The sequence below is a fragment of the Choristoneura fumiferana genome, chromosome 13 (genome assembly GCF_025370935.1).
Source record: "Choristoneura fumiferana chromosome 13, NRCan_CFum_1, whole genome shotgun sequence".
Classification (NCBI taxonomy): Eukaryota; Metazoa; Arthropoda; class Insecta; order Lepidoptera; family Tortricidae; genus Choristoneura; species Choristoneura fumiferana.
This window is the reverse complement of record NC_133484.1, coordinates 13,567,805-13,582,924: the sequence shown is the minus strand read 5'-3', so window position 1 is coordinate 13,582,924 and position 15,120 is coordinate 13,567,805. Positions and strand designations below refer to the sequence as shown.

General features: G+C 36.2%; 1 long non-coding RNA gene across 1 annotated transcript in view; it reads left to right on the top strand.

Moving 5' to 3' along the window:
- LOC141434096 (uncharacterized) overlaps positions 1 to 14,633 on the top strand; it is a 31,988-nt gene extending 17,355 nt beyond the window's left edge. The window contains exons 2-3 of the long non-coding RNA XR_012452012.1: positions 8,573 to 8,615; positions 14,556 to 14,633. This is a non-coding gene — a long non-coding RNA (uncharacterized lncRNA). The remainder of the gene's footprint in view (positions 1 to 8,572; positions 8,616 to 14,555) is intronic.
- The last annotated feature ends 487 nt before the right edge of the window (positions 14,634 to 15,120 follow it).

Genomic DNA, 15,120 nt, shown 5'->3' with positions numbered 1-15,120 from the left:
CTGTCAGTTTAAGCACACGGCGGCCACGCCGTACAAAATACGCGTTCTTGAATCTACATAGGCACGACGATGTCTGTACACGCGTCAATGTGTGCGTAAGATACACAGGGCTGACTATCGCAAACCCTAATAAGTGCTACCAATGACATTTAAAGGTGCTTATATGTAGGTATGGCTTAGATAGTGCAAATAAATGTAATCGTTAATCTTACCTATTTATAAATGTGTGTGTCTGTGTATGTGTGTATTATTTTCAATTACAATAGATATACGACTACAAACTTAAACGAATTATTCGGTAGGTAGTTATTTCATGTATTAATCAAAAATTTCAGAAATCATTATTTATTTAGAAAAATGAAGTAGGTAGGGTACCGTTACCATTTCGCAAAATAATTGCTCCCGAACTTAGTGCCGTGCGGCCGACATACATCGCGTTGCGCACCCGACTGCTTTCCCGCGGTTTTCCTGCAATCTGCGCTTGAGGGGTGGGGTAACTCGAACCGGTGCGGGGCGGAGCGTGGCCATTCTGTACGTTAGTACTATTATATATTCTGTGGTTTAAGCCTTAAATCGAGATTTCAAAAAGCCTACAAGACGTCCTTAAACTACCTAATTAACGTAGCCTAGAGGGACGATGTGCATACCGCCTTCTGATTTCGGAAATTGTCTCGGCAGTCGGCACTAACAATCTCCTATTTTATACTAAGTATTTCCTGTTTTAGTAATGCTTTGTATACCCTTTTAACCCCACTCGATCAAGGCCCACTTACGTTTCGGACGTTTACATAGATTTAGGAGCTCGTCGTAGAAGGTTCGGTTTAAACGAAACAATGACTCTTACTCGATTGCTCAATAATAAAAACAATAATGTATACTCAAACAGTTTTAACAATTCAGCATTCATTACAATTTTATCTCAAGTAAAGTATTTACTATAGTTTAATAAAATAATTAACATACTATCTTCGACCATAAGGCTTTTCCTGTTTTGTTAGTAGCCTCTACAATCATATGACAATTGCCAAAATATATAAAAAAATCTAAACTATTAGTTGAAGAGACGTACGCCGTTTATATTAAATACTCAGGAATGCCATCTAAAATTGGTAACAAATTAATATGCAAAATTTTAGTTTATTTTTTATCCGTTCCTCGTTTTTTACAAGAGTACCTACGTCTGCCTCTATGATTACATGAACCTAGTCTCCGTAACTAGTTTCCGATGAGTAACTTTCATGATTAATCGCCTTAATACCAACTAAGCGTAATGACATAGTGCACTCGAATGCAACGGGAAACCCATATTCCTATATCCATCCCTTTTTTGCCAAAAGTGGATGAGGCATGCAGAGATACGTTTGTTAACTCTTGTTATTGTTAGTGGTTATTGAAGCGTAACTAAGTGCTTAGCTCATAAATTAATTATCTTAGTGGTTAATCTCGATTAATTGCGCACTATGCTTTGTTGTTTGTAGTTAGGACACGGATTTATGAGTACGTAGGACACGGGAAAGGTAAATAAGTGACTCTTATGTCAGATAAATTTATAATAATGCATGTACTTACTGTCTATTCTTGTTTCCATTGTCCTGTAAATCTCTTTATTTGAGAAGTTTGTCTTTGTACCTATACATCTGTCTCTCACTGTAATCTATTTTTTAAATCAGGCGTTACTCTGCGGAGGTCCATTTCAATGAACTAAAATAATTTCTTTGCTCACCCGCGACCTTATGATAGCCACAGTCTGTTCAATATAGGAATGGACAAAAGGAAAATAGGCTCTTTATAGTGCACGCTTTAGGAAGTCATTTAATAAATTGCATATTTTTTGAATAATAATATAATGAATAAACAATATTAATTCAAATTAAAATATCGAACACATAAATATTAGTCTAATTTATTCATTAACTAGCTGTTGCCCGCGACTCCGTTCACGTAGAATTCGTTTATTGCTATCCCGCGGGAACTATGCAATTATCCGGGATTAAACAATTCTATCTCCTTCCCCGGGACTTGTACTAACTGCATACCGAATTCCATCTAAATCGGTTTATCGGTGAAGATCTGAAGAGGTAGGTAACAAACAAACATACAGACTTACAAACTTTCGCATTTATAATAAATATTAGTGAGATTAACTTTGCTATTTTTCATATCATAATTTAAAAACAATAAGAAAAACTTATCCTATTTTGTTAAAAACAGAAACGTCTTCCTATAAAATACCCAAAGAGGCAGAGGTAAACAACATTCTGCAAAGAACGGAACGTTTATAATATTGTTAACTCAAGAAATATTCTGTATACAATATACTTATTAATCGCCAGCTTTGATCTAAATGTGATAACCTTTAATCATATACAAATATGTAGTTAACTTTTCACAACTAAAGCACTGCACCAAATTTGATAAAATTTGGAATGGAACAAAGCTTGAACTTCATAGCAGGAACTATAAGCAGAATATGTTTAAACAGGGAATGAGAGCGGATGAGTCCACGAAACCCAGTTATTTCATGTATAAATATAAATCGAATTAATATAATGTAGCAAATTACGTATTAACATTGTGTTATTTTTGTAAGTACATTACGTATTAATGTTCTTTTTTTTTAATTCGACTGGATGGCAAACGAGCAAGTGGGTCTCCTGATGGTCTGTATATATACATAAAATTAATAAATTGCCGAAAATACTCAGTTAAAGTGTGTTGTGACTTTTCTGTACAATAAAAATAAAAGAACTTTACGAAATAACTCGCCATAAACAACGAAATAACTTGGGCAAAATCAGAGGAAAGAGTTCAGCTAACTTATATTTACAGTTATGTAGCGTATATTACTATGGCAGTTTCTTACATAGTACTATTGTAACATAAAACCAACAAACACGGTCTTTGACTAGTATAGGTACTAATGAATATGAAGTGACAAGTATCAAGTTATCGAGGAAACAAAATATGAGAAACCTTTCTGAAGTCACGTGTACTAGCTTATTCAGGAGAAAATAAACAACGTGTTTCACGGAGTCCTTCTCACCGCATAAAAGATGCAAAATTTTAATAAAAATTCACATTCATCCCGTTTCTGTGGAATATTTCATTAAAACACGCAATGACAGGGGAATGAAAGATTTTTTTCAGCCGTTTTTGGTACATGTGACGCCGAAGCGAAAATGGCACGGACCAAAATGGCGGGTGAAAGATCAATATGACCTACCAAAAGGTGAAGCTGTCACGCTTGCACCCCCTGGATTTCCCTCCCCTCTCGCTCTGGCGCGACGGCGCGTCACAGTTTCGATATGTCGCATGACGACAGAGATTTCAGTTGTAAAATTTCGCGGAATCAATGGAACTTTAAAACTTTAGGGTTCGCTATCGGATTCTTGGCTCCCGAAACGATTAGCGATTTGCGGTGGATGTCATTTCCTCGGGTCTAGAGATAATGCTTGATTATGAAAATTTCGGCGTTTAAAATTATTTAACGTTGTGCAAATACGACGTGTTATTGAAGTTGTTAATTAAATGGCTTTGGTTATGCGGTCTTAAAGTTAATGGGGATAGACAACGGGAGTGTTAAGACAATATGATTTCCAATTAGCTTGTAATGTTTTTACACTTCACACCATAACGGTCATTAAGAAACAATTAAGAATGTTTATTGTTTTTTAGCAAATAAACTCTCTTTTCCATCTAAAAACCATGAAATCTTTTGATCACTTTCGCCAGATAAGATTTCTGGTCCAAACAAGCAATCACTAAATGTGTCTGCTCCCCAAATTTATGGTCGAAGGGTTAAGTCGAATGACATTCAACTTAATTAAATTATCGATTATGAATTAAATCTCAGAATGAAGTTTTTTACAAGTTGCTTACAAAGTGTGTTGGGACCACTTAAAACTAATTTTTATTTATAGAGGGTAGCTGAAGGACAGACGGACTAGACACCATTTGGGATTCCCTTGTTTACTCTTAATGCTAAATAATTTAGGGTTCTTTAGATCCAGACTGAGTGAGGTCTGAATTGAGCTAACAAAGTTAAATTGTAGCAAAATGGCGAACCCTTAAACTAATTACGGTGTTGTGTACTACGAATACTCAAGAGATTAGATAAATAGGCAAAAAATGTGTACGTTAGGTGACATTGGTTTTAATTCACTTCATTTCCACATGTATAGTGTCTAAATGAAGAATGGAATTTAGTGGAGTTGCACTAAGTTATTGTAACTATAACCAATGTCAAACTAGCCGTCATAACAAAAAAAGGGAGGAAACGAGGCAAATTTAAAATGACCTTGCACTATCATAAGGCACAAGGGTAAAAGTGCAACATTGTATCATAGGGTACAAATGCAACACATAAGCAGAAGACATGCAAAATGAACAAAATTGTCTTTATACAAGTTCCAGGTGTTTTTCCAGCTTTTAAAGCATCCGTGATTGCAGTCAACATAGTGATAATAATATCTTTTCATAAAAGTAATTTAGGATTTAATCACAGCACGTATATTATATTAATCAAAACATAAAATAATCCGACCAATTGTGCAGTCAACGTCAAAAGAAAAGGCTAAATTGTACCTGTTCGTACCTCGTCCCATATGGATATAACAAAGTGTAAAAGTAATCTACTGTTGGCCTTGCCCTTACAAATAAAATGCTACGAATGTAAAACTGCGCGAGCCAGCCCAAGCTACAACTATATATAATCGTACAAATGGCATTGCATTGCGGGGATTTGGTGTGAACGGCTTACAAGTGGTCGATCAAGCGCTGCAATGGAATGCCACTTTGCAATTTCTGCCGCTTCTGTGACTGATGATTTCCATCGACCGATTTACTCTTGCTCACAGGCGAGTGTGTGCTCTGGATGACGGATCACGCTTGACGTGACCAGTCAAGCGTAAATTGTTGGGTGTTCATCACAGATACACCATTGGCTCCTATTAGTATTAAATAGAATAGAATAAAATAAGCCTTTACACACAACACACTTAGAGCAAAAGACTTAGAGTAATAAACGGAAGATATTTTCCACATTAAATTTATAACTATAACATAACTAAGTGTTAACTAAGTGTGATAAATGGATTGGGCTCAGCGTATGCTGTGGACGCACACAAAAGTGCGCATGCACACAGCGCTGATTTACAGCCCAACCCATTAAACTTGCTGCCTATATTTGTGTTTCTAACTGTGGGTAGGTTCGAATACAACAACGGATGGTTTTTTTTGGAAAAAATAATAATAATCTTACACCAAATAATGGAATCTAAAAATAAAAACCGGCCAAGAGCGTGTCGTACACGCCCAGGGTTCCGATGCCATTACGAAAAAAATAAGTATATTTTTGCGAAGGATTTCGTATTTTATAGTAAGTTTAGGTATATTTTATACCTTAGGCTGCTATTTAAGAGTAAAACTACTAATAATTCTCAAGCAAACTTAGCCGTTATAGTTTCCTTGAAAGTTTGGTATATTTACTACCATATTGAATTTTTACAAATTTTTCCACCCACCGGTTTAAATTTTAGAGGGGGGGGGGACGCTCGATTTTTATGAAAATTTGCACTTTAAAGTTTAATATTTCACAAGCAAATCACTGAATCCATACTATAGGGATGAATGAGAAAAAAATCACCCCCACTTTACGTCTATGGGAGGTAATTTTTTTTATTTTTTTACTGTAAGTACCATTTTGTCGGCATAGTTTACATATACATCTGTGCAAAATTACAGCTTTCTAGCATTGATAGTCTTTGAGCAAAGCCGCGGACGGACAGACAGACAGACAGACAGACATGGCGAAACTATAAGGGTTCCATTTTTGCTGTTTTGACTCCGGAACCCTAAAAAGGAAGGTATTTAATTATATAAAAATAATTGAGCCTTGAAGAAGGGTTTCAAATTAATAAGGCACTAATTATCGAAGCATTACAGCCAGCAATAAATAGTAAGAAACATGCACGACGGTCTTAAATTAAGAAAAAATTCAGTATTATATGTAATACGTTGATAATTTCGTGGAAATTACTTTAGTAGACATAGCTTACCGACATAGCTCGAAGAATATGCAAGTTGAAGTGGCAGGCCACATCGTTTGAAGAACAGATAACCGTTGGGGGAGAAAAGTCCTCGAGTGGTGGTGACTGTGAACCGGAAGACAAAGCGTTGGTAGGCGGTGCGTAACGAAGGATACAAGTGACAACAATTGATATAATTTTCACTTGATAAGTATAATGTAATTTATCTTAAAAACCAAACTTATTTCTATTGTTATAAATTCGGTGGATGCAAGTGGCGAGTTGTCGTTCATTTTGGCGTTCTAAGAGGGAGGCCTGCTGGCCTGCTGCTGAACAGCGTGGACGTCTTCCAGCTGATAATGACTTAAGTAGAGCTTAAATTTGTCATAAGAAGATTCTCGATGATTAGACGTTTGAATACTTAAAATGATAAAGGAACCATATAACTGCTACTTACTAAAAATTGTGTAACATATTGTAGATATCTAAAAATCTCATTTCAGCAGTAATTTGGTTAGTTCAACTATTATATCTACCTTCTGTCTCATAGTCAAGAGGGAGAAAGTGCTAAGGCTAAAGATTTCAATTTGAAACATTTTTTTCAGGGCAGACACCCAGTTGCTTCAAAGTGTCATTTTCCTCTCGCAATAAGAAGCTGTCGTAAGTTAGACTACAAAACGCGAACTTTGGCCTCTATTCGATGCACGTGTTATAGAAGTGACACGGGGACTAAAATTGTCTTCCTCTTTGGTTTCACATGACACGAGAAAGTCACGTGTGTTGCTTTACATTGTCTTTATCGACCGATTACTTTCAAAGCTGTGGCTCTGGTGAACCGCAATGTAACACAATTCTCACGATATATCTCACAACCGGTACCAATGCTTTACTTGCCGGATTGTGTAAGAGAGGGATACATGATCTGGTTTAAGCAATGCTTTCACATCGCATGGAAATTGTAGAATAGAGGCCTGTGAGGCGTAAACGACCTGGCAAATTTGACTTCTCGTTTGTATGTGAATAATTTCAGTGCTTATTGGAAGAATTTGTTGGAAGTATTTTAAGCAAATATTTACCAATGAAAGATAATATCTATTAGGCAATATTTTAACTTGTGTTTAATGTTTGCATCCTTCGTTAATTTTAAGGAATTTCTAGGGCTTATGTACTGTTATTGTAAATAAATTTATGACGTATAAACCATTAAAATTGTTAACGATTTCACGCGGTAAAGTTCTAGACTGTACAGCAATTAATACTATATGACATGAAACATTTTTCAAGCTGATAGGTACTCAATTATTTTGAAATTATATTACGTGATAAAGGTCCCATTCTAGTTATACCACCGATCGTATCATACCATAGACGTATAAAGTTCAATTTATTGTGCCACCCCCGGTTTAGGCCGAGAGTCGAAGCCTTTTTATATCTTCATTAAAGCTTCACATTACGGTACTCTCGCGGGTCGCTAGTGATCGGAGAGTTAGTGCGGCACGGCCGATTTATTGCGCACTCGATTGGTACCGATGTCGGATTTTGTACCGAAAAAGTGGGACGTTTCATAACAGAGGCAAGCGAGCGAGACGTTAAGAGAAGTCTCTTCGTTCCATTCTCCATAAAAACGTAGTCCCGGTCTCAATTGAAAACTAAGATGAAATTTTGTAAGTATGGACTAGACGTAATTATCTGTGCCTGTGGTATTTCAGATTTTCATATAAATGTGTAATATCAGAATTACAGGAGCTCAAAAGTCAACAAAAAAAGATGTCAACTTTGCACGAGAATTACAGACTAATAAAGCATTTTTCAAAAATCGAAAAAACGACAGGTATAGAAAATATAACGAGTATCTTGATTGTAAAATATCATTGATGTCTGTGCTATACTTTTCGTATAATATGAGGACAACGAAACCCAAAATTCAACCGCCCAAATCTTGAAAAGCCTACAGCTATCTCGATATAAATTACGGACGTCGTTGCGGAAGGCATGGGGGGACGGCTGCGAGCGCTTATGTCACGAGCGATAAAGACAGCAATATCGCAAAGGAATGCCTCACGCGGCCGCGCGGCTGGCAGGGAAACTTCTCTTAACCGAGATGTAGTTTCGACATTTTATTTTATTTTCGACGAATCGAATTTACTAGGTACACGTACAAATACACTAATATTATAAAGAGAAAATATTTATTTGTGTTTCAGTTTAATTATAACGGTTAAACTCAAAAATTCCTAAATCGATTTAAAGAAAAATATTTTGCCGTTCCATTTTTAGTAGTAAATAAAAGCTTGTATTTAATAAGCACAACATAAAAAAATTGCCAGAAAAAGGGTGCAAACTCTTCTAACCATATACATTATCGGGAGAGTTAAGATAAAAACAAGACCTAAATTGACTTTATCTCTCTTTGCTATATGAATACGAACTCCCACGTACTCCTACTTTGTTGATAAAACTATGTTTTAGTAGTGTCATAAGTCACGAGCCTCAATTTTTCAGATATGTGTTACCTACTAAAACAAACTTTGTCTTTTTTGTTACAGATTGCAACAAGTAAGAACAAAGGAAAAGCAGAAAAAGAAGTAGGTAAATAAAAATATCTTATCATCGTTTCTGCCTATATTGTATTTTTTTTTTTTATTGTACCATTTTGTCGGCATAGTTTTTTCATATTCGTGTAAAATTACAGCTTCCTAGCATTGATAGTCCCTGAGCAAAGCCGCGGACGGACGGACGGACAGACAGAGAGACAGACAGACAGACAGACATGGCGAAACTATAAGAGTTCCGTTTTTGCCATTTTGGCTCCGGAACCCTGAAAATGTCTATAGTTTCAATACCGGTTCATAACATTAAGGCAGTCGTATGTTTGAAACTAAACCAAGGCCAATTTGTATCCATAACGTCTACGACGGCAGAAAATAGCTCCCTAAGTGCCACCGTTTCATATCAACTACACTATTAGCTATTTATCACTGTGTCTCGAGGCCACCCATTAGCCTCCTAGCTTATTCACAGCTACTTAAATTGTAATAATACGGTTTCATTAGGTTCTTACAAACCAAACGCGAACAATTTATCATCGTAGAGTCCTACATATTATTATGAGTTAAAAACACACAAATATGAAAATAGATTTATTGAAACACTAAGCATTAAATACGGTACGATAGAAATAAATAAAAGAAATGCTGTGCGCTCTAGTTACTGATCAGTGCGATGACCAAGATCATCTTGATGACAAGGCCACCTGAATAGTTATCTCTTTCAAACCAAAAAATGTAGGTAGGTACTCGATGAACATGTATTTTTTGAAGAACTCTTTTTGAAGTGCATATGGCAATAATTTTGTAAAAAATGTTTTGGTTTCTCTTTCGGTTTCTTACTCGCTTTTTTGTTGTACTTACTCTATTTGGATATTAATATGTTATGCGATGGTTTGGTAATGATGTCAGAGCGTTCAAACATAATTAGTTCACAAAGGAAGGATACACGAAATAAGAAAAAAAAAGCTCTAAAAGCACAAGTTTGACGGCATAAATTGTTTCATTTATTTAAATAATATTCGTCACAACATCGAAAAAGTGTAAACAGAGCAACGGAAATTTTCTCGTTCCATCATTCCGAACAGGCTGAACACTTAACAAAAGCTCTTCAAATCCCACCACAGGAGTAAAAACAAGAAATCTGCGTACTGATACTTTTCAAACACATGTTGGTATACTTCAGATGGCGAAAAATAGCTTAAAAGTGAAAGGGTTAGGGTCACTATTTGTTTAGCTATGGTTGGCGCTTATGGCATTTAATTTGAAAGCCAGGATCATCCCGGGTGGAGGTAAAAAAACTGAATAATTCGCGTACATATCTCGCGACATGGATGTCGTCTTGGGAGTGGCAACAATTTCCCATTTGGTCGAAACGTAACCGCTATCAAAATACGCTATTTGCCACAGCGAATATGTAGTGACGTCATCAGGAAAACGAGACGCGTGTCCCTCACTCCCGTTCGTCTTATTGAAAGAATGTAATATAAGGATGTCTCGCTGTCGCGAGCTGTACGATTTAGTATTTTTTCTGACATTATACAACGACTACATAACAACATACAATGAGCATAGGCAGAGCGATTACTGCTAAAACTGGATCCGCATTGAGAGTAATATAAAGAGATAAAATAGTTGAATAGAATAAACGCGTGGGTAAAACTTCTCACTCCGTTTTGATTGAAGTAACGCAGACGTATGCTTCCATTGGCTTTTCCCCAGAAATATTGCAGATTTATTATCGCTTCGAAGTTTGTGAAAAATTGCCACGTGGAACAGAGCTCGACAGACGTATAAATTGTGATTGAGTTATTGGTTCCCGATTTGATACGAAAATTGAAATGACGCCCGGTTCCATCTTAACCGGACGTTTGATTGAGAAATAAACGGCGTGTTTTTATACGAGAATTTTATGGGACATTACACGCTCTATTGGTTATGAGCAAAGCCTATAAATCGTCACCGATATTGGTTTATTGAGTATAACAATATCTTTGGAAATATGTAACAATATTAAAGGGTGGGATTGCAGCGCTGATTCCTGGGTGGAAGGGTCGGATGGGTCCAGATAAAAAGGGTGCTCCGAAGTAGGGCCAATATCGGCACGGTGACAGGGCCCGCGTCGGCACTTTGTGGCCCGTGACGCCGCACTTTTACCGACCTCATTTAATAGAAAAAACATTCTCCGTTTTAATAAATTCACTTGTTGTCATATCATTTTAAAAATAACTTTATGAAATTATTTTTCATTAATCTTGTCCAGGAGATGGGCTCGTCACTCAATCGATTCACCCAAAGGTGAGCAAATTATATGCGAAAATTGGGGATAACCCTAGTAATTTTATAAATTCGGCAGTTTATGAGTACCTACATACCTAAGTGTGTTGTATAGTATTATTTTACGATAAAAAGGCTGGGCGGATTTGTTCGATAACGTTTGCATTCATTTTTTTTTATAACGAATCACGAAAATAACATATACCTAGGCTTCTAACTATTATTTCGGTATATTATCTCACATGATCGGAATGTAGCTTCGAGCATTTTGTAAGCGTGTTCCTCACACAACTTCAGTGAAAACCACTGTGCGTGTACTCATTTTGAATTTACTAATAACGTCGTGACCTAAGCTGGTGGAAAATAATTGTAATTTTGAAATAACAATGATGCGTCTGGCGTATAACGTAGAAAATGTTAACAAACAACAATAAAAGACTAAACTAAACTAACTTAAACGTAATTTATGGCTGTATTCATGTCGTTTGACTTGAAATATTCGGAAACGCGAGTTCCCAGCTCGCTTGTCGGGAATATGAAAGGACAAGGAATCCCCGGACCCAATGTTATTTACATGAGTATTTCGATAAATGTAAGGAGGGTTAGTGTGGGCGAGCTATTTACCTACGATATGCGTAATCTTTCGGAAAAGGGTTCCGCGAGATGAGACCGCCTCGCCTTGAATGAAGATCCTTCGCTACCCTATTTTGCTATACATAAACCTTTCCCCGTTTTGACATCACTCTGTCTCTCACGTCTCATAGGATTGTAAGCTAGACAGCAATAGGAATATTGAATGTTATAATGAGGCAGTGATCTCAAATAACTTTTCGGGTACGCGTTGCAGCACTATTCTGGATTGCTTTTCTAAGTTATGTATCAACACTAGAGCGCTTCCTCTTTTCATTTCAATAGAGAGTGAGCAGGATGGAATGTAAGTATTCGGTGGAAAAATTATTTTGTTTAAGGTGGAAGGCTGTTATGAATATAATGTTATGTTTTAGAAAATAGGATCATAAAAGTACGTTACTTGATGCTTCGAAATTAAACTGTAAGGAAGTTGGTTTATTTATTTTTTCATTATCATCACAATAAATATAAAAAATATCACATTTCAAATAAGTACCAACAAATTATAGCCAAACTAGTTGTTACGCGTGACTTCGTTTTGGGTTTCCATGGGCGGAAGCAATCATATTTCTTCGGATGACCCACTTTTTGTTTGTCATTTTATGTCATAGAAAAAAGTTACGAGAAACCAAAATGCATACTCGATTTAACTATCTTTGCATCGGTTGATGAACATTAAATCATTCCATCACAGAACAATATAAAACTGCTAAAAAGCAAATATTTTGATATGTCAATTATAAACAGTACCTACTTGTAGAAGCAAAACATTATAATCCAGTACAGGTAATAAATTGTCAATTTTATACTGCACAATAGGATTTTTTGCCTTACAAAGCCCGCTAGCAGACGGCTGAATAAAAAAACAAATTCATCCCCGACTATCTAGGCACAAACAAATTAATACATTTTTGTCAACACATCAATTAGCGCTTACTGCGACGGGGGACAAATAAGGGAATTATTTCAGCGGAATCCGATGACAAAGCGTGTGTCTGATTCCAGAAAAAGGTCGCAAAAATAGCAGCAAGAGCGAGAACTATCCTTGTCTTTTGCTGCAATTTTTAGGGTTCTGTACAGTTAGCTAAAACGGAACCCTTATAGGATCACTTTATTGTCCGTCCATCTATCCGTATTACTGTCCATCCGTCCGTCCGTCAAAACACTTTTTCACAGGCACTGTAGAACTGTAACTGAAATTAATATCAAATATTAGGTACTTGGGTCGGCTACCCTTTGAAGCAATAAAAAAATCAAACTTTAAATTCAATCCAATCTAAACCTTTAGTGTATTTCCACTTGTCCTAGAAACTTGAAATTAGTCACGAAGTTTTAGCTCGTAAAGCAACTATTAAGAAAAGTCCCAAATATTCGTGTTTATATGTCCGTCTGTCAATTGCAATAACCATTTTAACATGACTCTACACTGTCTATCTACAAATTTCTACGGAATCCTCGGTGTGCGAGTCCGACTCGCTCTTGGCCGGTTTTTACAGCGAGCCAACGTTTTGCTGACGCCTTCATATTTCAACGGCAGCATAAATTTGGAAGAACTATCGGTGTCCAATGCAATGAGAAAATGAAAGTATTCATCTTTAATCTAATGTTCTGGCGTCTCGTGTTCAGTTTAGATAATCGTATATTAAGAGGTCGATAGAATGGATAAATGAAAGTAATATTTACACCCAACCAATTAAAGCAAGGTAATTTCATTTGATTTAATTTAAGTTAGTTCAACCACGTATCCATTGAGGTAGAGAGAGCAGCTAGTATAAGCTTTTGGTTGGATTTTTCTGCTAACTATTTATAGGCATATAAGGTCTCAAATATGTCCTTTAAATACCTTCAGTAAAGCAGAGGTAAATTCCTAGCTTCACCGGAATCAGGGCTCGCTATCATAATAGGCATCATACCTCGGTTTGTCGGCCCTTACAGCCTCGTATGGCACTTGTGTAATTATTATAGAACTAATTTATAGCAACAGGACCATTCACAGAATATAAACGGTCACATTACAGCCACTATCAAGGTGTTATACGAGCTGGATGTGGTAGCAAGGGTTGTCGATAAGTCTTTAGCGACATGCGAGGATGAATACGTAACGCAAAATCATACTCGTACAGGTGCAAAATTTTATGTTCTAGTTTGTTATCTGAAAATTCTTGCTTCGTTATTTAAATGTGGACGCAAATAAACCAAAAATTGGCTAAATGCGAATCAAAATCGAGCATCGGGGGTTTAAGAAAAACTAGTGTTAGTAGAGCTCCTCGCCTAAGCAAAATGATAATTTAATTTTCTTACTGGCGGTGCTATATGAACTGCCTTCGTACTAAATTTCACGTTTTTAAGCCAACGAAAGTACCCTATCGGTTTTTAGGTTACGAAGATTTGTATAGAAACACCTTTTGTAATGACTGAGAGATTTTTTTCTAGCTTCAAGGGGAGCAAATCTGAATTGAGATTAATTTCAGCTTTATACCTCCACACGCTGCGGAAAAAAAGGTCTAGACAGACAGACGAAAAGTAAGTGGTCTTATAAAGGTTCCGTATTTCCTTTTGGAGGTACAGAACCCTCAAAACAAATAACATTAGAGTTCAAGGTTGCGACTTTTCCCTTAATAACACGTAAAAATCAATTCTAAAAATAAAAAACTCGAAACTCTAGCCAAATTAACTAACAAACGGTTATTTAATGGTTATCAATAATATGAGGTAAATGAAATTATAACCACAAACAATCAAACATGTTAAACCGGCCCAAAACATTTCTAACAAAACAGGAATAGAAGAAAAATTACAAGTTGCATGAGTCTGCTATGCTAACCACTGAGATTAAGATTGGTGAGGGTATGGACAAGCACATGTCATTTATTTATCTATTTACTTACATGCAACATGAAATACATTACATTACATCCCCGGCGCCAGCACTTATTTACTGGATTTTTCAATGTGTTGTAGCTATAGTACCAGTAGGTAGGTGTAGTAGTAGTACTTAGTATAGTAGTAGTATAATAGCAGTGTAGTAGTAGTAGGTAGTAGTAAAATAATAGTATTAACTACAAACTTGTTTCAGGTCTTGCGGATGCTCCATAGTGTAGCCACAGCACTATCAACTCGTAATGATGTCATAAATCCACAATTAAATGGTCGATGCACAGTGAGTATGTAGGCTTTTGATAATAATTTACACCTTTAATATTGTGAATTAAAACATTATTAAACATTAATATTAGTAAACTACCTAGTTTGCATTCATGGCACTACTTCTTATGCCGTGGGAGGGCCAATCAACTTTTTTACCGACACTAATCTGTCCGCGACATTTTTCAAACAATTGCAGATTTTTGTGAGTATGTTTTTTTCCGTAATTTAATAAATGGTTTACATGAATACATGCCATCCTGCGTAAGTTTAAGCTATTAAACCGTGAAATACCTTGTTGGAAGTACGATTTTTTGGTAACGCCAGAGACAATTTTGGTAACGCAGGAGACGCCCAAAGTGTCGGTGAAATAGTTGATTGACCCAATTAAGAAAAATCAAGGAAAATGTCAGCATTCCTGTTAAAGTTTTTGGACTGTTTTTTGATGAGTCGATCAGTTAGAGCTTAACTTTTAAATTGCTTTTATGTTAATCAAT